Here is a 24,455-nt window from a genome sequence, read left to right as displayed (position 1 = left end):
CCAAAGAACCTTTGGGTTTGACTGGTGCTCCACATGTATCCAATGCCTTTTGGCAGCCTCTCTGTGGCGTAGTTTGTGGAGAACCTGGTCCCCAAATTGTCCTCCATTCCCTGGACTCTGCTTTCCAGCATTTGTTCCCCCCCCGCCCCTCTCTCCCAAAGGCAGTGTTCAGTTTTTCTGCTTGATGTAACTAACTGGCTTACATAACACAAGCTCTGAAATTCATTTTAGGTTTTCTTAAATAAGGAATCCTCAGTTTAAATTATGTAAGAGAGAAGAAATCATAAAAGATTCGGATATTATTTTATAGTCTAGAAAACTATGTTCTAGCCAATTCTATGTGGAGGAGAAAAAAAACCACCAAACAACAGCAACTAAAGAATACATGCTATTTACCCAAGCAAACACTCTTCCAATGTTCATTCAAATTCAGGACAGTATGTCTCTGATTAAATGAGTTTCAGAAAAAGGCTCAGAAGTAAGAATACATTTTCCTTAGGTTTTCAGATGAAAAAAAAACGTTCCAATATTTTGAAGAACATTACTGCTGGATAGAGCACAGAGAAAAGCGACAGCTTCTCTCACAGCCAACATTCAAACCACAAAAGACTAAAGCCTTCAGAGTAAAGATAAACATCTTTAGCAGCACTCAAAAAATTAAAACCAGTGTCAGCATCACCACTTCCTATGGGTAATTACCCTGTCGAACCAATATCCTCTCCTGCCTGCCAAGTCTGGTTAGGGCTTCTAACCTGCATTTAGTCTACATCCTCATGTCAGCTAGACTGTGTAAAATAGCATCAGACTCCCTAGGTTATAAAGGAGATGCTCTGTATAAACCTGCAATCAAAAATATTGCACCATATGCCATAACAAACCTCTATATATATACAACAAGAAGGACAAAAGTACTGGATGCTGAAGTCTACTATCACCAAAGAACTCAAGTTAGAAAATCAGTTTCCTTTTATTTCTCAAAGAAAGAATGGCAATCACATTAGAGGTGTTTTGTTGTGTGGAGTTTTTTTCCCCTTTCAAAATGCACTGCTCAAATGAAGTGGTGGTACATTATAATTGCCTTTTCCAAATAGCCTACTCAATTCTCAGAGTACTGATAAAGACTCTGCTGAAATGCTATCTATGGTGGACATTTTGTGATGTGAGCAGCAGTCCCACTAGGAAGTGGACAAAGGGTATGGACGCAGCCCTTTGCAGGGATATGCAAGTTCACCCTGATGCCCTCATTTGTCCGGGAGTGATATGGATGTGTGTCTAGCACGAAATTATGTCTGAGCTAATATATCCTCCCTTTCTGTAGAGATAACAGTCTCAGTGTAGTGCTTCACAGAAGTGGTCACACAGCCTCTGCTCTGGACATAGCTCACGTCTTGCTAGCTTGGAGGTGTCTGGGAAGACTCAAACCTCCCTGCAAAATGAGATACCCAAGACATGCCAGGCCCAACCAGCATCCTAATTAGACAGCAAGAAGTAGTATCTTTTTTACATGAATCAGCCTTAAATATCTGCCCCTAAAAGATTAAAAGCAATATAATTCCACTAACACCAGTTTGAGTTCCCCACTCCTTTCTGTTTCTAATGAAACAAATCTGACATAGGAAATTACCAGATATCGTAGGACAGGTGGGTTAATAAAGCCCTTTGAAAAGACAGTATCTTTTACTAGGCAAGGCAGTTGAGTGAATACTTCAGAGCAAACACAATTTTTGATTAATATTTATTGTTTGTAGCATTGGTTATAGGCCATCGTAATTTTCTCTGACTTCTCCTGTATTCAGAATTATTCCACAAACAATGTGCAACTTGTTTTCAGACCACATACTATTTGTGTTATTTGATCGAGATTGGGTTAATTTGATTTTGGCAAAAGGATGACATCATCTTCTGTTTCCTTACACAACTGACACTTAAATCTTACACATCTTTCTCCAGTAAATAATTTGCTCTTTTCATTTCACCAGTGCTCTCTAACATTTGTGAAATAATCACAGTCTCACAGTGATTCCTACAAATTTTACTGGAAACATAAGGGGTGCAGCTTTATTCTCCCTTCTCTCATATTGCCACCTGGAGAAAAATATTCCTTAGCTATTGCTTTTAAATGTCTTGCAGAGCATGGAACATGGCTCACCTGTGACCTTATTCACCATGCAGAATAATTCTCCCAGTCAAAACTAGGTACCAAAAAGTGTTTTTCAAATCATGCAAATTGCACAGCACATTTTCCACTTTCTTCAGAAAGCCCATTCTCAAAGTGGGCCTTTAGTGGGGGGAAAATAATTCTTTAACTGGTTTTCTGTTTTCTGCAATTCATCCTCCCTTTACTTTTGCTGTTTATATCTCCTCATATAAAAATGTTCCCTGGACCTGATAATCATTTTTCAGAATGTCCCATTATCTTCTGAAATTGAATCACCCTTTTCACTGCTGGGGCTTATGGGGATTACCAGGTCTGACAAATAACTTTATATTTATAAACACACAACTCAGGCTTCCTTGGAGAAGGAAGAAAGTCCATATTTATGTTTTTAGTACTCTTCTTGCACTAGATATTTTGCAGATTTTAAAATAGCCTTCATCCCAAATGACAATCTCGAAATTCTCTGTAACAGGGCAAATGCTATTAAGCTAATGAGAACATTAGTGATGGCAATGTTTTTAGATAAATACATTCTATCCCTCTTTCATATCTTTCCTGATAGAAGAAAAGTGATAGATGATGCTCATCTACCAAAGTATTGGTACTTCTGAGCTGCCATTGACAGGAATTCACTCAACTGTGTTTCCAAGCTTTTCACATGCATTTTTAACTCTGGAATGTGCTACAGCCCAACTAATGCCATTATCAAGGTGCTGGTCATCTCCCATTTCAGCCTTGTTCCCTGTGACCCAGCTCAGAGGTACACAGCTCTGCTCTTCAACTCAGATTACAGACTCCAGCTTTGAGCCCGTGATGTGTTCACCTCAGTCCCTGGGGTTGGCCCTGAGCTAACTGACTACAGTCATGTTCCAGTATTTATCATTTTGCTCACAGCACATGTCAAGTCACAGAAAAAAAGAAAAAAAAGGTGCAACTTCTTCTACAGGGAAGAAAAACAAATCACAAAGAAAACTTTAATGTACTTTACAAAACAGAATAAATTTCCAGAGACATAATTTTGAAAAACATTAATTAATGTATAAATTTCTCATAGTAGGGATTAGATTATATTTGTCTTCTGTGGATTCCTTTCCCTATCTTTTTGCCTTCACTTTTCTTCCTGGGAAATAGCTCCTCCACTGCAGGTAAGAACACCTATTGTGCATCTAATTAAAATTCTTGTCACGAGCTAATTAGTAAGGTACCAATTAGCATGGTATTAAGGCTTCAATATATTACAGACATTCCAAAGCAGAAATCATTTCAAGTGTGAGGTTTCCAGCCTCTGAAAAAGATACTGTGAATGTTTCATTTTTACCCATGTTTTAAGCTGAAAACTTATGACATTAGTAGTGCTAGAAAGAAAAGAATAAATAAAGGAAGAATATAGTTTGATTGGAACTATTTTAACTACAATTTCATCTTCGTGCTTATGTATCAGAAGCATAATTCGTCTATTTTTTAATATACTCTTCTGGTTTATAAAATGTGGGTGGGAATACCATAAAATATGCACAAGGTGAGAACTAAATGTCTCATTTATCTTTCCTGTTGTGCTGCATAGATTATGAGCACTGCAATGATCTCTCACAAATAAGTGTTTTTCTTGTTTTAGCATTTATAGGGAAAATAAAGTATTTTATTAAACCTCATTATACGTCATTCTTTTCGCAAGTAGTGTATTTCCATTACATTTCCATTTCTTGAGCTATCTCTGTGCATGATAAAAAGAATGCATGCTACATTTAAATATTAGCTCAAAATACCAATCTGTCCTGGTTTAGACTGAAATAGTTAATTTTATTCCTGGTAGCTGGTACAGTGCTGTGTTTTGGATTCAGTCTGATAATATGTTGATAACACACTGATGTTTTAGTTGTTGCTAAGTAGTGCTTACTCCAAATCAAGGACTTTTCAGTTTCCCAGGCTCCGCCAGTGAGCAAGTGCACAAATGACTGGAAGGGAGAATGACCAGGACAGCTGACCTGAACTGGACAAAGGGATATTCCATGCCACAGAGCATCATGCCCAGTGTATACACTGGAGGCAATTGACTGGGAGGTGCCAATCACTGCTCCAAGATGGGCTGGGCATTGGTCAGTGGGTGGTGAGCAATTGTTCTGGGCATCACTTGTTTATCTTGGGTTGTATACCTCACTCTGTCTCACCATTATGATATTTTGCTTTGTTTCAATTATTAACCTGTTTATACCTCAATCCATGAGTTTTACCTTTTTTTTTCTGTTTCTCCCTCCCACTGGGGGTGGCGCTGGTGGTGTAATAAGCAAGCAGTTGCATGTGACTTAGTTACCAGCTGGGGTTAAACCATGACCCCATCAAAAGAAGCAGTTGCCTATACACCTGGAGAAGGCACTCCCCTCTGGAAACCCCCACACATGTCCCAAGAGACTCAGAAATTCCCAACCTGACATGCACACACGCAGTTTGATGGGTCTGAGAAGAGCCACCCCACTAGCACTCCCACAAATCCCCAACGCGTTTGTCTGTGACAGATGAAGTGCCCCAGGGAGGCAGGATACATGCCAGTGAGGAAAACTGCCCGCTGAAATTGATTAATTCTGGCATGAAAAATTTATCAAGTCCCATGTGATGGTTGTGACGCAGCTGGGCGTTTGAAAAAAGAGGCTCTGAATCCTGGCCAGTGACACTTCTGACAGTCTTTCAGGCTGGATAAAAGTTGTTTTTCTGTCAAAAGTTTTTCTGTCCTCTCAGGGACAGAGGAAAAAGAGAAACACTTCTCTCTGCCTCTGTCTTGTCCAGCTGAGCATGCTGGGGCTCTGAAGCTCTAGGGCGTGTTTTGGGAGCCAACTTCTCGCTGGAAGTTTACACCACAAGACTGGTAAACCCAACAGTGAGTATCTCAAAATCACTTTTGGGAAGAGTACCACCATTTGGTAGAAAATATCAACCAGGATTGAGCATCCTTTATCTCAGCAGTCTGTAGTTCCCTACTGAGGAAATCTCAAACTTCTGATATAGACAGCTCTTTTTTCTTCTATAAAATGATATTCACTTTGGTATCTCTGGGAATTAGAAGCATTAGGATGCAGAGAAATGAGCTGGTTTCTCAGTGGCTATTTTTTATGCTGTTGACAAATCTGATGCTATTTTCTATGCTGCTGGTCAGTATTTAAACCCAGCTTTTACAAGACAACAGTACCATTTTTCAGCAGCACAGGCTAATTGTCTGCCATTGCTTGGGACAGTTTTATCAAAATGACCTCCATACATAACGAACTGCTGTTTCTTTTCGGGATTTACCAGCACCAGAAATTTAGATTTATGAAAACAAAAGAGCCTGCTAGAGTCTATCTAACTGTGACTTTATGAGGAACTTAAAAGCTGCAGTCAACATCTAGGATTGTGTTCAGGCAGGATTCGTGGCAATGTAACAGAGGAGATTTTCCACTGATTTTTATTTTCTCCTATTTTCTCTGAGTTAGGTAGATTCTGCTCAGCTAACTAGAACAGTTATGGCTGCTTATTTCAAAGTGAATTTGGACTGGAGAACAGTGAGTTAAAAGGGACAGGGAATGTTGGCTAAAACCGTACTTCTGACGTCACCAACCTCAGCAATCCTCGTAGTTAATAATAAAAGTCCTGAAGGGCCATTTCAGAGCCCCCTTCCCCTTAATGGATTTATTGGTGCCTTATGAATGTCTTGTTCCACATGTTCTAATGAAGCAGGTCTCTAATAGGCTTCTCTCAGCTTTACATTCCAGGACTAATCTTTGGCACTGTAATAAAATTGGTCAATGCTCTTTCCTGAGGCTAGGTATAATTGCACTGTGGTTACCAAGTGTGCTTGTATTTTATCTAGATGAGATTTTTACAGTGAAGAAAGAAAACAAAAGCTGTTGCTAAGTTCATCTCCAACATGAGGCTCAGAAAGTCTGACTCTTTTCATTTTTGTAGTATTTTTCAATTTTAATACCACCAAAAAAAATTGAAATTCTGTCTTGATTTATTCCTCTAGTGAAATGTGGTTTTGTTTTTAAGAAAGAATTTTCCAACACAGTTTTCATCAACTCCCCTTTTGGGAGTTTCTGTATCCTTAGTGGAAAACTGTCAAAAATGCCTAATATTAGGCACCCACTGCAACTCATTTCCATAACGCAGTCTTCAAGGAAGTTTGAAGTAAACTTATGCTATGCAAATCTTATCTCTCAGGTCCAAAAAACAAGTGTGAAGGGATTAATCACTTCAAAAAAAAAGCATAATTTTGAGACAGAAAACATGAGAGTCAAAATAGACTAATTTCATATTTAATACTGTATAGAATCAGAACTTTACTAGAGGATGCCATGACAATGGAGCCATCAGTTGTTTTCCAAGTGCACTAGGCATTAGCAAGTTTAGGAATTCAAAATGTTACTAACTAGGCCAAAATATATACCAAAATCCTTATTTTTCTTCTTTTCATGGGTAAGGATAATTTTCAGCTTTTCTCTGCAAAATGAAGAACTTCTCTTAGAGACTCTTACTGCTCCAGACATGAAAGACATTTAAGAAAATGAGTACTTGACACTTAAAATATACATATGAAACTTTAAAAAGCTGTCTTACAGACGTTGCTTAGATAATTTTTTCTAGCCATGCTCTTTTTGATACAGCCTTCCTGACACTGCAAGAAACTACTCTATTGGATGAAATTTGGAAAGAAAACTTATATTCAGTGCTTCAAATATGTTTTCATCTTTTGAGAATGTAAGATTATTCAATAAAATAATTTTGGTCACCTCCAAAGATACTTTTCTCCAGGGCTTCACTGCCATCACTTCTGATAAACATTAGGGATTGGTTCCACTAACTGCTACAGATTTAAATGCAGTTTTTCAAATTTCTAATCAAATGTGATTTTAAAATTGTCTTTCATCTAAATTTTTATTAAATATTTTAAAACAACAAAGAAAATGCTGATTTCCTTTAAATATGACATTTCAGATCCTTAGTTCATTTAAGGGGTAGTTAGAAATAACCTCCACCAACAGTCATTTCTTTTTCACTCAAAACCCATTCCAGGAAAATAAGAATCCCCCAAAACTCATACACAAAAGCTGACGATATACAGTACCAAATATGATTTGTCTGATGTGCAAATATTTTTACGGAGTTTTCCTGTGAACTCATTTTGGAGTTTTTCCTTCAAAATATGTTTTTTAAAAACTATTTTTCTAAAAATCAAGATCAGTAAAGAACCTTTGAACACTCAAATTTGGAATTCCACTTCTTTCAGTTGGTTAGAGAAGGCTGAATGCAAGAGAAAACTGTAATGAAACTCAAGGGATAAAAAATTATAAGAACTTATCACAGGAAACATTTAATTGATACTCTGATACTTTGGTAGTCTGGTCCTCTTTCTTTTTTATTTGCCTTTGTAGAGGCAAAAAGGAGGTTGCAGGATTTCAAATATAATTAAGCTCCTACTTAGTCAAAGGGATCTTTCAGTTCTTCTTGTGCTGCCATAATTAAACCCAAATTCATTTGAGAGTAAGCTGTCAGTGATACAATTGTGTTAGGAAGCATTTCCTGGCTTCTGCCAATTTTAATAATACAAGTTGTCAGTTTTTGTAAATACGGATTTGATGATTATTTGCTGTAGGACAGTAGGTACTTTCATGTCCTCAGAATTACAAAACCAACTAAATAAATCAAATGTTAGCTGCAGGAGAAAATGCATTCCTAGCCAGTTGAAATTACTGAGATCCTTTGCATTTAGTGGGAAAATCTCACTAAAATTAAGTACTGTGAGTAGCCAAACAAATTAGTTAATACAAAGGCTATTGGCTTTTGTAACCTTACCTGATGACAAATTTTGGCACCCAAACAATTAATGCAATAGCCACTGATATAGCGAAGTTGAAAAAAAATCCTATCAGCTACCAAGTCTTCCATTATACAACTGACAACCAGGAAGTACTTAAGCTTTATTATCTTTATGCCTGAAACAGATGCGTTTGGTTTTTTTTCACTTTTCAGTTTTCTGAAATGTTAAAACAAATAGATTATAGAAAAGAAAGTCTGAACTTTACCTAAACAATACAGCTTTAAAAAAAAAGAATCTTTAAAAACAATCCCATGGAAATTCAAGCCTCTCCAGATCTATTTGCCACAAAGATAGAAAATAAATTACAAATGAAAAAATGATAAGGCACTGATGAAATTGTTCACATGTACTCTCTCATAGTGGTAGCTGTTAATTTGTCTTGAAGCTAAGTGAGGGCAGGCTCTAGGACAGAAGAATGGCACTAGGATGGGAATTAAGGCATTTAGGAGCATATTTGGGTTAAGTATATACCTTCTGAGACAAAGAAAGCTTTGATTACTGAGTCTGTATGAATCTCACGCAGAGAGAAATCAGATCCTTAATGCAAGTAGGAGCAGCCTCCAGGCTGATCTAATTAATATCTGAAGAAGGCATTTTTAGCAATTAGCTGCTGTCAGGGCATAAGGAAATGTAAGATTTTATTTTTTTCTACCTGGCCATAACCCTTCTGTGAGTGGCCTGATGACTTGGGTAAGAGGGATACGACTTGATCATTTTGGTGGCTGCATTCAAAGGAAGATGTTTTAAAAGCAGATGTCAACTCAACTTGAATTCTGTTTTCAAGTACCAGATCTCTGAAGGTCACACCTCTACATCTCTAATTTTGTGGTGGAAAAAGAAGTTTCACATGCATGATTAAAATGATTGCACTAGGCACCTTTAGATATAATAGTTCAACCCTCAAGATACTCAGTTAAGATACTAACTCTCCCAAAGCCAGAATGATTGAAATTAGGGTCTGTATATTCCTGTCCCATAACCACCTGTCTGCACATCCATGAATAACCACACAAGCAGTACAGCAATACACATTATACATGGCAGAAACAGAACAGGTAGGCTGGCAATACCATGTAATAACAGAAGAATCAGCAGAAAAAAACCAGCAACGAGATGTCTAAATTTGTATAAAACTTAAGTGACAAGAAATTACAGGTCAATACAACAATTTCTGAATCTTCTAGAAATGGCAAAGTCAGATGAGTTCCAGTTCAACAACAGCTTTCTTTAATCTGTCCTTATCCTGCAAAGCTTTTACATAAACACTGAACCCAAAGCATATGCTTGAATTCCATTGTGAGGACCACACTTAGCTCAGGAGTAATGGGCTGCTGAACCGGGCTCAAAGGTTTTCTATTTAGTTCTTAATTAATGTCTAACATAAAAAGGACAGGCTACAAACAGTTGGTTACATGAAAGAGAATGTACTTGGAAATGGCACTTCAAGGAGGAGTCAGAGTATCTCCCAGTAAAGATAAGCTTTAGTCACGTAACAGAGAACATAGCTCCTCTGCATGTGACGTGGAAGTTTACAGAGTACTGAGGTCACTTTGAAAGCAAAAGGAATAAAAGAATTAAAGAGAAGGCATTAAGAAACAGAGGAATCTTTCACCCCCGCATTCTCTTCATTATTTGGATGTATGTTGAGATGCTATTCATGACTCTCTTATAAAAGTGAATTACAACGAGAACTACACTTTATGCCAGTTCCTACATCACTGGTTATTCCTTAAGTATCCCACCACAAAAGTTAGCATAAGCTTTTCTTTTCCAAAACTCTCTTTGATGCAAATGTATTCTGTCTTTGCCTTCCAGCAAATTTAAGCCTCCTTTTACTGGAGTACTCTCATACAGTATTATCATATCCTTTCAAAATAGTCTAGCTAATTTATTTCAGTGATTAAAACGGTGCAGCAATTTACTAGCAGCAGAAATTTTTGCAAAACTATCCATTTAATAAATAGCAAGTGAGGCATCTTATGTCCTCACTAGAACATCAATATGTTAGACTAAAGGCTGTGGAGGGCTGCAGTAACTTGAAACAATTCCCTAAAAACCCCCACCCTTATTTCAACAGGTAAAGGACAAAAGGAAATGAAAGCAAATGCAAACAACAACAACAAAAAGGACAGCTTGATATACACTATCAGCTAGTATATTTTCTCAAATAAAAAACCTAATTTAACAAATTACTTTTAACCTAATTAAAATCTGACATTATTTCATTAGGCAATATCATTATTACAATAGCATACAGAAGAAAATGAAATACAATATAATTATGTAGCAAATAGTCTCATATACTAAGCCAGACTAGAAAGCTAATGCTTGAAATATTGAATTCAGAGATAATGGCTGGTGATGCTTCTAAATGGACACAACAGAAACAGGCTGCTACATAAGATTCACTCATCTGGATCTCTCCACTCAGATATGCACGTTACCTCTAACACTGGTTGGACTCTGCTGAATTTAAGTTAGTGTTGTACATGCTTGAGGAAGAACATTTTTAATAAAACTGTATTAATTATATTGCAAAAAACCATTTAGATTATAGAAATCCCTCCAAAGCTGCATAAACATTTCAGCTACTAGAAATGGGCTTGTAAGCAGACTTTTGTCTGGAGAAATTTCAGTGCCCTGAATTTACCTCTCCCATGGCAAGAAAGGGGAGCACGTGAAAGCCCAGAAGAATCACATCTAAGCAGGCTGGCACTTATGGCTGCAAAGATTCCTGATGTGCTTTGAAATCCCAAATGGTTGTTTAAAGATTTTTCTTCATGTAAAATGAAGTAGATCACTTATTAGAAACACTCATTTAAGGGTAGCCAAGACAGAAGACACACTCCTACACAAGCATTGCTCTAGGATGCACACAATGCATCAACTTTTGTGGAAAGATGACATTTGTATCATTAATAACAGGAAATAAGAGGTGTTAAAACAGGCAAGACACAGTCACATAACACTTTATGTCTGTATGTCATGTTCCCCCAAAGACTAAATGTCCTCAAAATAATTTTTCAACACCTGCTTCCTTTAAAAAGGTCTCATTTTCTTCGAACACAACAGCAGTTCTAGGAGAACCACCTCAGAAACCACCCCAGGGAGCAACTCGGTCACTAATTATGAGCTGTATAGGTGCCTTTCCCAAGATCCCCCACACTTAAAAGAGTTATTGCACAAAGACCAGTCAGCAAAACTCAACAGCCACCAACTAGGAGAAGGCCTCACAGCTGACAGGAGAAGAGGAAGGGGTGGTCAATGTGAAGGCACAGAGACATCCTAGAGAAAAGCGTGAGACACTAAAGCCTCCAGCAGGCTTGCAAGACACAATATATCCTTGGACAGAGAATACCAATGAAAACTGTTACATGTCAATTTTTATGTGAAATGTGCTGGTTCTGAGCAGATAAAACACTTTACAGATGCCTTCAATATGAACTACTGACCACACATAGCCATGTACCACAGCAGCCCAGTATCCAGCTACTTGTGGCTGCTGCAGGTGCACTTCAATGAGGCCACAAAAGCGAGAACATTACATGAGTCCTTGCAGAGAGCAGCAACATCTACAGGCTTGGGTTTTCACAAGAAAAAACGGACTTGAATTCACTGCCACAGGTGACAATTTCCTCAGGCATCTGTAGCCCCCTCCATCCTCAGAGGCCCTGGGTAGCAGCAGCCATTCTCTGAGCCAGCACCAAGCTCTCCCAAGTGATGCTCTTGCCACACTCCAATCTACTGCTGTCAGAGCAGCCACAAGAGAGCAACTCCGAGAGACTACTCAGAGTGTACTCCACTCCACAGAGCAACAGAAACTGGCACTAAGGAGAAATCTGTGTGACTTACAAGTGCCACACTACCTCCTGGACAAAACCATGTCCAATTCGACCCTGTTGGTAAGTGGAGACAATCCTTAAACTGGTGCAGAAGCATCTAAATTGAAGGTGTTTGAGTTGGTAATAAGCAGATTTGAGCTAAGCTGGCTAATGATATTTGCAAACAAAAATGAGTACATTCGCACCTCAGGTGTCATCTGCTTAATTCTGAGACCATGTCTAATATTCTTCTGGGTATTCTGGCAAGAAAGCAGCAGTGTATTTTTGGTCTGCCTTATCAAATGCATCGCATCAGAGTAGGAAGCAAGAGACCTTCTCCTTCTGTTTGGCTCTGGTTCAACTACACTCAACTATTACATTCTAGTTTAGGCACCAAGTTGTCTGGAAGCCATTGACAGAGTGGAAGGAGAGAGGCAGAGATGGGAAAACACTCAGAGGACTGAGACCAGACAGTCTCATTTCTGGGAAGTGAAGAACATCAAATCTATACGGTTTTGTTAAATGCTGATGAGCTGGGAATAAAACAGCTATCTGCTGTTCATGTTGAGGAGAGATTTATAAGGTGTGATACACAGGGTTTAATTAGGAATAACGGGAATAATATTTAAACACAGAAAACATCTGATCTCAACAGGGGAACTCTGAAGTGAAAGATGGATGAGGCTGTAGACAGTCTCTTAAGAGATATGGTGAATGCCCTACAGTCTGTGGCTTTTAAAACTATCCCAATAAATCTTTTGAAACATATATTGCAGGCCCAATGCTATTTTCAATGAGGTGAAATGAAGACTCCAGACGTATTTCTGGATGAGAATCTCAGTGGTATACAGTAACATGTAGTAGAGTTTTATCAGCAGAGGCTCATCTTGCATTCCTCACTTGTGGATATGCTTTCTTCCTCCTACATATTTCATAACTTAGTTTCTTAAACACAGAATTCTCAAAATAGACTACTTCAGCAGCAACATCCCCCTCCCCCATGGCTCTCTCTGCCTTCACTATTACCTTTGTTTTGTCCCTTCTCTCCCAAACTATCCATTTGCTTCTACTGACTTGTGATTCCTCAGACTTCCTCTGTGCTAGATCACAGAGTTGTGATGTCCAACAGCACAGTGCTCAGTGACAGTTTAACCATTCTGCTCTTTGACTTTGTCTCCTGAGTGTTAAATAGAAAGCAAAGCAAGGGAGCAAATAATGGAGCTGGATTTTGGGCACTGGGCTCAGATCTCCCTTATGTTAAAGAGATGCCACAGGCTGACACATGAAAAATACAGAAGAATTGACAAACTCCCCTTTCACCTGTGACAGAGATGATAATATCAACCTATGCAACAGTGAAGTGCATTAGTTGTTAGAAAGCTGCCCCTCCCTTAGAAATGGGGGTCGTCAAGTGCCTCCTCAGGTGTTCTTCACCTTCCACTGGAAGAAATGCTGGTGGGCAGTATTTTTGGACTAAATTAGCTGGTACTTAACTGATGCAGGAAGGCTGAAAAGAAGCAGGAAAAATACTTCTCAAGCATCTGAACAACTGCTTTTCAGCTCAAAAATTTCCATTCCCAAACCCCAGAGAGACAAAAGATAATTCTGTCTTCTCAATCTATTGCTTATTGACTCAGGTTATCAGTTATCTCAACTGATTTCAGCTCTTCTAATACCTGCATTTCACTACAGATGCCCCGAGGCAAAGGATACTTAGGAATTAGAGGTGTGAATTCATTTCCAGAGGCATTGAAACAGATTTAACAAAATCTACTGGGTAAATATTTAGCTGCAGGCTTGGTTTTAAGCAATCCTGTGGAAGTGTGGTTTTACAACACAAATGAATAGAAAAGGGGACTTAAAAGAGTCAGAGGTGGATTTTCCTCAGTTTTTACAATTTTTCTTTTATTTACCATTTTGTCACTCAATCCTATTTGTACAGCAACTAGAGAGCACAAACATCTTTGGCTGGAACTAATTTACATGCTGTAGAGCATTGAAATATTTGGCAAAGGCCTTTTGCTAGTGTTCCTTGCACACACCTCACTATTCTGCAGTTGAGAAGAAGCACTGAAAACACTTCCAATGGCACTCTCCAGCACCACAAGGTTTGTTTATATCAAGTGCCAGTCATTCCTCACCATCACCCTCACTACTTCAGGCTGTACCCTCTAATCCACAGCATCACAGAGATTTGGGAGAAGTAGAAAAGCATCACAGGGTAGCACTTCTGTAGGTAGCATCTGTAGTTAGCCCTGTGAGCTGCCTACACCAGCAGGACTTCCCAGAGCAGAAGCCCCAAAGGGTCCACAAGAAGCCAGGATGCTGATGCTACTCCATATAGCAGAAATCCTGGAAATCTTTCAAAAACGCAGTTTCTGATAGAGTCAGTCAGCCTGCAGAAGTTTGAACATCGCAATCATGGAGCTATAAATAACCTGGCAGCATTAATAAAGTCAAAATAATGACGGGGAAGGAAACAATAGCAAGATCCCTTCAAACTTCAGCTTCATCTTGCTTTTTTGATAATCATGTTTCCTATGTAAGAAACATACTCACGGCTGAGACACAAATAACTAAACTTCAACAGATCATTTCAGAATGATCTGATGAAACTGTGCTGACTGAAATAGTGTCACTCTCTTGAGGGGGACATTAGAAAATATTAAAAAGCTTGCATGTTTTTAAGATTATATATTTCTAAAACTAATGTTAAAAATGTATAAAACTATGTAAAAATACATACAAATAAAAATTGTAATCTAATGAACTTAAAAAGAGTTGGAGAATCAATATTTTTAAGATCCTGGAGGCTGTTAAATCTGTCAGCAACAGTTTGTGACATCAGCTGAATTCTTGAACACTGCCAAAAACTCAGATAGTGGAACAGTTTTAGGTGAGCTACTCTGAAGAGGAAGAATATAGAGCACCAAATCTAATGCTTCACATGTGAATGGCTTTCTGTTCACCTCTGAAATCTCAACAGAAAAGCCAGATACAAACATTTTCAAAAAACTGGCACCATATCCAATCTGAATACTGTATTTGTTAGGATCAAAATGACACATCACATAATCTTTGTCCTTACTGCAGTCCTTGACATGGCAAAGGATTACAAAAACAATGAATACAGAACCCTCTCAAATGTCTAAAGGAAAGATGTTCTCATTCTCATCACGCACACCAAACAAACAGTGATCACATCTACACACATTTTGTTACATCAGGATAAAAAAAGTGTTCATTTTATATTTGTTTCCTTAGTACTGCAAACACTGACTGCAAAACAGGTAACACCTGAATGTTTATGGGATAGAAAACCTTTTAAAATTAAACTTTTTAAGCTTCCCACAGGCAACACCTACTCAGAACAATCTTTTCTTCTATATTTGTATGCATTAAAAAGATTTCCACACATTTGCTGTCCTTCCAGGCAAAATACTACATCTGGACCATCTTTGACCTGGTACAAAAGTATTTTACTCATTTCCGAAGCCACTCCACTATATCCATGAATTTATATTGATATTTATGGGGTGAAGTACAAATTTGGAAAGACAGGAACTTCAGTGTATATATTCATTCTTTTTACAGGGCGACTTTAAAAGAGAAAAATGTGGTTTTTTTCCTTTTTTTTTTCTCTGTAAAAAATTCTTTTGTATACAGGAAGGTAATTGTATGGGGAAGTAAATGTTAGTTCTTTAAAAGGAAGGGCTTACATTTCTTCAGAAGCTGAGACAAAGTTTTGTCTGAATGATGAAGAGCAGACACTTAGAGAGATTTGCATTTGATGGCAAATCTCCCTAGAGTTACCATGAGTCCTGGAGCAAAATATTGTGGTAGATTTCTCTTGCCTCGAACAAACACTGTGAATTGTATTTTAAAAATGTGACATCCTGGTACAACCCCTGCTTTTCCCTTGAAGATTTCCACTGTAAAATGCAATAGTGCTTGCTCTATTCCTTGCAGGCCCCCTGGTAATCTCCCTCAGCATCAACACCTGGGACAAGACAGATGTGACACCGTTCCTCTAATTTCTGCCACAGAGACAAAGGGCAAAATTAACATCTCTCCATAGAAACAAACACTTCTAAAAGTCAGAAGCCATTTACTCTGAGTACTGCTATTGCCTAACTTGCTGTAGACTTATTCTCTAGAGCTAATATCCAACACAAGCTGCAACAACATTATACTTTCACAAACGCAGCCTGAACATCTTATGGAAAATGTCTTGTACTGAACTCAAAGCCCCAGTAAACATGTCTAAAATCTCTCCCTTTAACAGTGGGCATTGAAGCCTGTTGAAATCTACCTGGAGTTTTTTGCTGCAGCCCTGTCAAGTGAAATACCCTCTTGTTTGTGGACGAAAGGCACTGGCTGACGTTTGCAGCCATGCTTGGCCTGCACTGACTGATGCTTCTCCACTGCTGGCATGCCAACTTTCCCACAGGTCGTGAACTTTAGAGTGGCTCTTCTCCAGCACAGTACACTTAGAGCTAAGAAAAGGGAATAGAAAGGGTGTGTATGTCTGCAAGTGAAAAAAAATCTCTATGAATACTGAGTTTAATCTCAGTTCCACTTAAATCAATGGGAAGGCTTTCAATTACTTCAATGACAATGAAGTCAATTTTGCTAGGATTTTACCTATATTTAACTTTAGCCATAACAGCTCATGTTTTCAAAAGTAACCTGTGATTTAGGATACCTCTATTTCTGGATATATTGTAAGATGTCCATTAGATGTCCACTTTCACAGAAGAAGAGTTCTTCTGTCCCAGAAGATCAAGCTGGGCAATGAAAATAAACATCATCCTTTGAAAACAGTCTTGTTTGTATGTTTGTTTATTTTGTAGTGTTGCAGTGTTAAAATTAGAACGCTGCAAGGTTAAATTGTAATGTGATCAGATTCAAAATCAAGGGGGAGCCAAGACAAAAGAACAGCAACATCAGAAATAACAACTGATAAGAGATGAATGACGGCAATGTGGGGATCAACAATCACTTCTGCTCTTTAATCACTGTGAGGGTCTCAATGAAAAAGGTGGCATTTGTTAGAAACCACACTATATGGTTCATCCTTGAGCAGCAGATGTGAAACAGTCACTGATGGAGACTGTATACACCATTTTATCAGCTCATGTTTTTCTGCATCTTGATCCCCTATAGTAACTTTGGGTTTAAAATAATATGCTGTTTTTACAAAGATAGGAAATGAACCTAATGACCTTGAGGTAATAATTCCAGTCACTGATTGCAATGAAAATAATCCATCCCTTAGCTGTCCAGAATTTTGACATGAGAAGCGTAATACCAAACAATGAATACAGAAAAAGGAGGAAGAAAAGACACAGAGATTGCATGGGACACTCCCAGAAGAGAAAGGTTTAAAATATTGTCTATCTTTATTCAATAAATCAAAGAAGGGAGGGGGAAGTTATTTTAAAATGTGGGCATAACCACTGTAACTCTTCTTGGCCTGCAGGTGTTTTTAGAGACCAGTCCTGGCCTCTTCTACCTCCAGCACACCAGTGGGACCTTTCTGTTCACATCTGACCAGCCATAGTGGAAGGGACGATGGATTAGCATTTTCTCAGGTAGAATGTACTTAAAGCCCTGGTCTTACTTCCCTAAAAGATCAGCTCCAAAAACCAGAATAGGGCTTCAGATTCTTACTATCCCCTTCCAACAGGTAGGAAATATAAATGCACAATATAAATGCCCTGGCTTGACAGTTAATTCAAGATCAGAAACATCATTATGAAGACATCTTCTCTCATGTGATAGCACTCAATTTAAAATACACCACGTAGAGTATGTTATTTCTGTTAGAAATTAAAATTTACACTTTAAAGTTTATGTTTATGGACAAGGAGAGGGCATTTCAGCTAAACAGAAAATGTAACACTTTTTTTTACTAAGTGGTGAGATCATTGCAATGTTGTCCTTATGCTATTTACAACTTTTTATTATCCTGGTTTTGGTCAGAATTCAAAATATATTTATGTGAACTTAGTAAAAGGGAGCAAAAGCACTTTCTACTTCTTGTCTCACTATTTTCAGATCTGCAGCTGGTCTCTACATTGCCAAGTCAAACCCCAAACCAAAGAAAATTTTCCGAACTAATTGCACTGGTGGACTGCTCAGGAAACTTCTTATTTCTGAGGCTTTAATAAGACAAATGGGAACAGAATGGCCTGGCTACATTCTGAACTGGCTTTCTGGAAGGGCTTCTTTGAACTTCACCCAAAACTTAAGGGCCTGGGATGTTCTAGTATTCAAAATCTATTTCTGAACCGCAAGAGCTATTTCTGCTTCTACCTGATACATTCTCTGCCTTATGAAAAAAGGACTCCTACAATTTCAGTAGTTTAAAATCACATCTCTCTCTCCATGCAACTCAGTTAAATGTGCTGAGATGAGTCCCTTGTTTATCTGAGAGCACGCAGAGAGCAGGCTGGAAAAAAAGCTCTACAATGAACATGCTTCACTCTTAGCCATGCACAGTCCACATACATGGAGTTACAATCTCTCCTGCAGGGAAGATCACCCAGGCCTGCAACCCCCCAGACCCACTGCAAGTTTAAACTGGTGATGCTCCAGCTCATGGGAATCTGCCTCACTGCTTCTTCCAGCTGGGTGTGCTTGATGGTTTGATGGCACAAGGCTTACAGACTGGCTGGCTGTTGCAGCCAACTCTGTTTGCCTTAAAACCATTAGAAGGTCCCTTGTGCCAGAATAATTACACTTAGGCTTTTAAAACCCAAAACCTGATCCAAAATGAGTAATTATTTAATTCTGCTTTTAGTCTGTTAGGTTATTTATGTGATTTACAGATTTTTATATTACCAACTCAGAGAAAAAAAAACAACAAACCTTCTAATGGCCAGCTTAAAACATACTCCTTCTTTAGATTCTAATCATGGTTCAGGATGACTCCATTTTCCTGCATTTAATATAGCACTGTAATAAATTCACTCTATAAAGGAGACTCAGCATTGAGGTGCAGCAACAACATGACAAAGAAGGCATGGCAGGAGCTGGTTTCATAACCTTACACATGGTGCAGCTGTAAGAAGAGGTTTCTTCTTTCACAAGCAGGCAGTGTTCTGTCTCTGTGCTCACAATCCCCCATCATCACCTGTCATCCACCCACAGATTTTCCTTTCCAGAGATCAATGTTAAGTGTTCAAGGTGCAGAGACCACTGTGGTTCCCCTGTAACACATTATCTTGGCAGTTAGGGAAGGGATTGCAAGTCTCCAGTACAAAAGCACATAAGGGCACTTCAGAAGTAAAATGGGAGAGAAGGGAGTGTCAGTGCAGACAGGGGAAGGCAGTGGAGATACCAGAGGAGAAGGAGAATACAAGGAACTGGAAGCTAAATGGGTTCCTATCAGTGCCCTTCACTGACAGGACGTTGGAAGTATTTTCAAAGCCCACTAAAGACACTGCATTGTACCTTTGCATACAGAATTTTCAGAGGTGAACAGTTACACTTCTAACATGGAACAAACACACCGGGCTTATGAAATAAAACAACAGGTATCTATGAACAACACATCAGTTTAAAGCAGTCCAACAAAGAAGTATTTGGGGACCTGCTGGGTGGCTGCTGACATGGGAGCTGTGTGTGCACTGCTCAGGAAACAACGAATGGCTGACAGGAAATGATCAAAATCAAACAGTAACTCTTTTGCTTAGAGGCCAAAGGACTAAGCTTTTTTTCTCAAGCCACAGGAAGCAGCACATTTAAGATGCTCAGTACTGATGCAGTTAGTTACAGGGTAGGATAATATTCTTTGAAGATTACTACTGCCACACTTCCAGCAAAACAGGAGGCATATCCTGACCTTTGTATCCACATCATTGCCCAAGACTACCGTCTTCCATCCTGAAGTGTTGCTAAGATGTATAAACTCACAAAATCATGTATTGAGGTAAAAACCCCTTTCCCACTTGTCACAAACTGGTGGTTTTGGTATAAAACTGTCCCAGTACATCCACTTGTATAACTGGGACAGATGCTGTAAGGAGAAAATTACCTAGTAAAATGTGAAGAGAAGTTTGAATGCCATAAAGCCAATGAGGTCTAAGCGGATACTTGATGAAGATTAAAAATTACCATAGTTCTAAGACCTCGGTGTGTAAGTGTATTCCCTAAAGTCTGATGATGAAAATCCTCTCAGAAAACTAATACAGGGGATGAAGCAGAATTTAAAGTAGTCCATCTATTAGATATTGGAGGGGGCATGGGGAAATCCATTTGTGTTGCTATTTGGGGCCATAATATTTCTTTGAACAGGAAATCACACAATACCATTTTTATCAAGCTTAGATGTTTTCAAATGTAAACTTCTTTAAATTAATCCAATTAAAGCACATTTTTCATGTTTTAACATTCTCCAAATAACATGTGCTACTCCTTATTCTGGAATATATTGCAGCACTTGCTCTATCTAAAAAACACATTTGTGTTCATACAGATGTAGTCTGTTTGAACACATACAGACTGTGTTCATACAGATGTAGTCTGATCAGTTAATTATTTTGGTGTTACTATTGCTGCTGAATTTGCCCCCTAGACTGGGACTACAGTTTGATCATGCTATTAAATTAGGCACCCTAGGAAAGCCAACTAACTGAAATATGGTTTCTTCCAGGAAAGCTGGAAAGGATAACATTTTCCCTTTCCTGCATTTCCTGACCCCTCTCCAACTAGGGAAAAGAAAAAACAGACAGATTTCTCTTAACAACTCTTCCTCATGATGATCTTGATGATCAAGTCTCTAAAAGTCCACAAAGAAGACAAGAAAATCATATGGTTATCTCCTGTCAGGCACAAGACCTTACCACTGTTTCCTGCCCCAAGCATTTGTACAATGTAAGCTCTTTCTCTGGACACCTTTGAGAACTTCAGTGTGCTCATAAATCCCAAAAGACACTGGTGACTGATAGGAAACCATAAAATATCTGATGTTCAGCTACAGAAGATCATTCCTTGTTTCAGAAATAAACTTCAACAGACTACTGGTTTTAAGGGTTATTAGTTGGTATTTACCTTTTAAATACAAGCCCATTTCCTTTTGTGCCTGTGGAAATAGACACAAAACTTTTTTGTCCTGGTTCTGTAAATATTCATTTAAGCTAATAAACATTTAAACTGAAACAAATTAACTGTGCCAGTGCAATATTTCCGTTTCAATTAACCTTTTAATTTATATGTTCATCTGCCTACTTTCAATATAATTTAAAGCTGGTAAAAATCCAAGAAATCTTTAATATAAGTAAAAGATAGCCTGACTGGAATGATAATAAATCTTTAGGTGAGACGTCAGCAATGATTTTCTGAGCAAATTGACAATAAAGAAGGATGATGCATTTATGAAGCCTAGGGGTTATGAAAAGGAAAAAAACCACGACTTTTTTTTTTCATTTGCTCTGCTAACTTCAGCAGAATTAACAGTCAAGATGTTCCTAGTTTTCCAGTATTAGCATTCCTCAGTGCACCCTCAGCTTCAGTGCTGTTGTCAAAGGGTGCTTGAAAGTCTAATCTGCCTCTTTCCATTCTAAGAAGCACTCCACACAAAAATACTCCTAACTAGAGACAGCTAACAGGCTTTCAGTCCCCACCTCGTGACATAAATGTGTGAGAAGGAACATTCCTAATTACAGTTAGTAGGTGGGTGGGTGGCACAGTGCCTCTCAGCCCTGTAAATCCAGCTGCTTTCAGTCCAGTGCTTGGCTGCAGCTCTCACTGAGGATGGGATGGTTGGCCTCAGAGGCAGTCAGAGCTGCTTCAGCATCTCAGAAGAACAGCACACAGTTTGACACCATTAACAGACTACCTGCTCAGCAGAAGGAAGGGGAGACTTGCAGTTGCTGCTTGTTTTACCCTCCTTGACCCTATGTGACAGCACTTCTTAGGTCACTTAAATAAAAGAGCTCATGACATTTCACCTTTTCTTCAGTCATTTTCTCTCTGGAAATCCTGAAAACCAAAGTAATTCAACCCAATAGTTTGTGTCTAATGACACACATGCATTACTTTAAGTGTGTCTGTATGTGCATCTGTGCATTTATGCACACACAAAAGCAGGTTTATGAGGTTTGGGCTACATGAGACAGGCCGGCAGGGAAGTGTCCCGTTATAGATTAATTAATTAGTATAGCCTGAAGTTGATGGAGGAGGTGGTAGAATCATAGAGAAGAGTTTTTCCTTAGCTCAGCATTTGGATAGGAGCTTTAGTCTTTGATGTTCAGAGCCACCGACTATCTCAGCACAGGCTTATTGGGGGACAAATCTGTTGGAAGAAGCTGTGCTCCCTTTCAACTCAAAGACCTAACATCTCTAAGAGCCACCAGAGGCCCTGAGCTTCTGGCTAAAGGAGCTTCTGGCTAAAGGAGCTTCTGGCTAAAGGAGCTGATTTTCTTCTTTCAAAGAAAGTTAATTCCTTACTGAAAGTAATCATCTGCATATATTCCCAAATGCATCTCTAAATTTTAGGGTCTCTGCACTATGTGCCCACCTTAAAGAGTGAGGCTTTCTCTTGGCTGTACCTCTACCATTCCATCAGGAGAAGAGAATTTTCTTCTCAGAGTGTCGCAGCATTTGGCATTTTTTCCTTAAGAGGCTGCACTACTGGAAACAGGAGGCTGAACAGACGCTTTTGCTCTGCAAAAGAACAAAGAAGTTCTCCACGGTTCACGGCTGCAGAAAAGAACATGCAATGAGCCTGGAAGCAGGGGAGCTCTAGCATCTCATGACTGCTCTGTAGCACAGACTCGTGACCTGTGAGCACCTGGGACTTGGCAATATTGAAGGCAAGCTCCTCAGAGGAAGAATTATAGGAAGTCCAACCACAGACAAATGTGCCCAAGTGGCAGCTTTACATCTCTCCTTGAGGCTTTAATATATGTTAATATTATGTTTTCCCTTGTTCAGTGGCCACAGCAATCCTGGACTCATGTTCCACAAATTGTTGAATGTGTTTGACCTGTTTCAGTACACACAGCTGAAATGGGTGTTGAAGCCAGCCCTACAGACATATGAGATAAACATCCTGATGACACAAGCACTTGTGTTCTAGGAAGAAGGTAATCAACTTCTCCCAGAATGATTTCATAGCAAGCTTCCTTCCAAAGAGAACAGTTTTCTTTAGTTTTCCATGCTGAATGCTTTAAATGGCTGGACCTTCTGGAAATAACTGTTCCTGAGACCACATGTGAATTAAGACACTCTGGACTGCTGCCAATGCCCACTGGATCTGAGATGTGGCCCTGGAAATGTTAGGACTCCCTTTGGAAATGTTTTTGTTCATCCTGGTTGAGGCAGATGAACATTTGGATGTCGAGCTCAAGCTCCTAGAGTTAGCATCTGCTACTGTAATCATCCTTGTACATATTTATTCCTAGAAAAATATCTCAGCCATCTGATGGCTGAGTGAGGGACTGGCCTGCTCCTACTGGTGCACATATTCCTGTATCAATTAGTCATTGCAAGTTGTTCCATATTGGAATTTTGCCTATGTTACTACTTGCATACAAGGCATATACACATCGTATCACATAGCCTTACAATTTTGTGTCTGTTTTGATTCCTACTAATCAAGATTCCAGATTTCTTTCTTCTCAGAGGCTGACACACAGTCATGTCAGTTCAATGGATTATTTTTTTTCTTTCAAGTCAAGTCATTTAGGTATTTCTGCTGTTTTCCACAAATCCAAATCTAGCAAAAAGATTATCATATCAATAAATGGTGTGATTTTAATCTGTAGGAGTGGGCAGATGAAATCTTCCTTGCAAATTTGTTGACATTATTAATGAGTTACAGTTTTAATGCTGAATAAAATCTGAATTGCAAAACAGTGCAGTAAATTTATTCTCATGGCACAGTGGTGCATTTTAGCAGTCTTCCATTACTTTCTCAGCTGCTTCATGTAGAAGAGGCACCCATAAACTACACAGAATTATTGTTTGTTTTACTGCACCTTTCAGATGTTTCAGCTAGCAGCAGGTATTATTTGTTTTGAAGGTTTTAAAAAAGATTCAGTGGGGTTAATGAGACAGTAAAAAGTAAGTGAAACAAAATTCCAAGGAGAAGGTTCATATGTACTCACAGATCCTACAAATGAATAAAACTTAGTATTTGAAAATACACTATTCTTCACCACATCATGACCAGGATTATGATCTTTAAGAACATTTGTAGAGTCTAATATGGTCCTAGAAAAAACCCATGCAATGGAATGCTATTTGGTGAAGGAAACTACCTTTTACTGACAATACTCATATTCATTCCATTCACCAGGCCTCACTGAGAATATGATTTTCCATACCCATATTTCCATAATCTCTTACCTTTTTGCTAGTCTAGCAAAGGTGATTAGCTGGACACTTTTCAATTTTGTTTTGCTTAATAATGATGCCTTTAATGAAGACACTCACTTTTCTCCCTTCCTTACAATAAATCACCTGTGATTCCACACACAAATAGAAGGGTAGTACTCAGTAAGAAGGTGCCCTGTTTCCTTTTATCTAGATTCCCTAATTTTTTAATTCCCTGGACAAACTCAGCCCTAGTGCATCACATTGATACTCATTTAGATAGTCTGTTAGTAATACTACACGA

The 24,455-nt window shown here is 38.7% G+C and overlaps 1 protein-coding gene across 23 annotated transcripts in view; it reads right to left on the bottom strand.

Annotated features, from left to right (window-relative positions):
* The window catches only part of DTNA (dystrobrevin alpha), a 220,283-nt gene that overhangs the window by 96,383 nt on the left and 99,445 nt on the right, over positions 1–24,455 (bottom strand). The window contains exon 1 of one of the 23 annotated variants that reach the window (XM_085052777.1): positions 22,353–22,475. The exons of the other annotated variants lie outside the window; for them this stretch is intronic. The gene's annotated coding sequence lies outside the window, so the exon portion shown is untranslated. Of the gene's footprint in view, positions 1–22,352; positions 22,476–24,455 lie in introns of those variants that run through there. 23 annotated transcript variants of the gene reach the window in all.

The sequence above is a fragment of the Lichenostomus cassidix genome, chromosome 2 (genome assembly GCF_008360975.1).
Source record: "Lichenostomus cassidix isolate B80296 chromosome 2, HeHo_3.0, whole genome shotgun sequence".
NCBI lineage: Eukaryota > Metazoa > Chordata > Aves > Passeriformes > Meliphagidae > Lichenostomus > Lichenostomus cassidix.
Note: the sequence above shows the minus strand (reverse complement) of the source record. Positions and strands in the feature narration are given on the sequence as shown.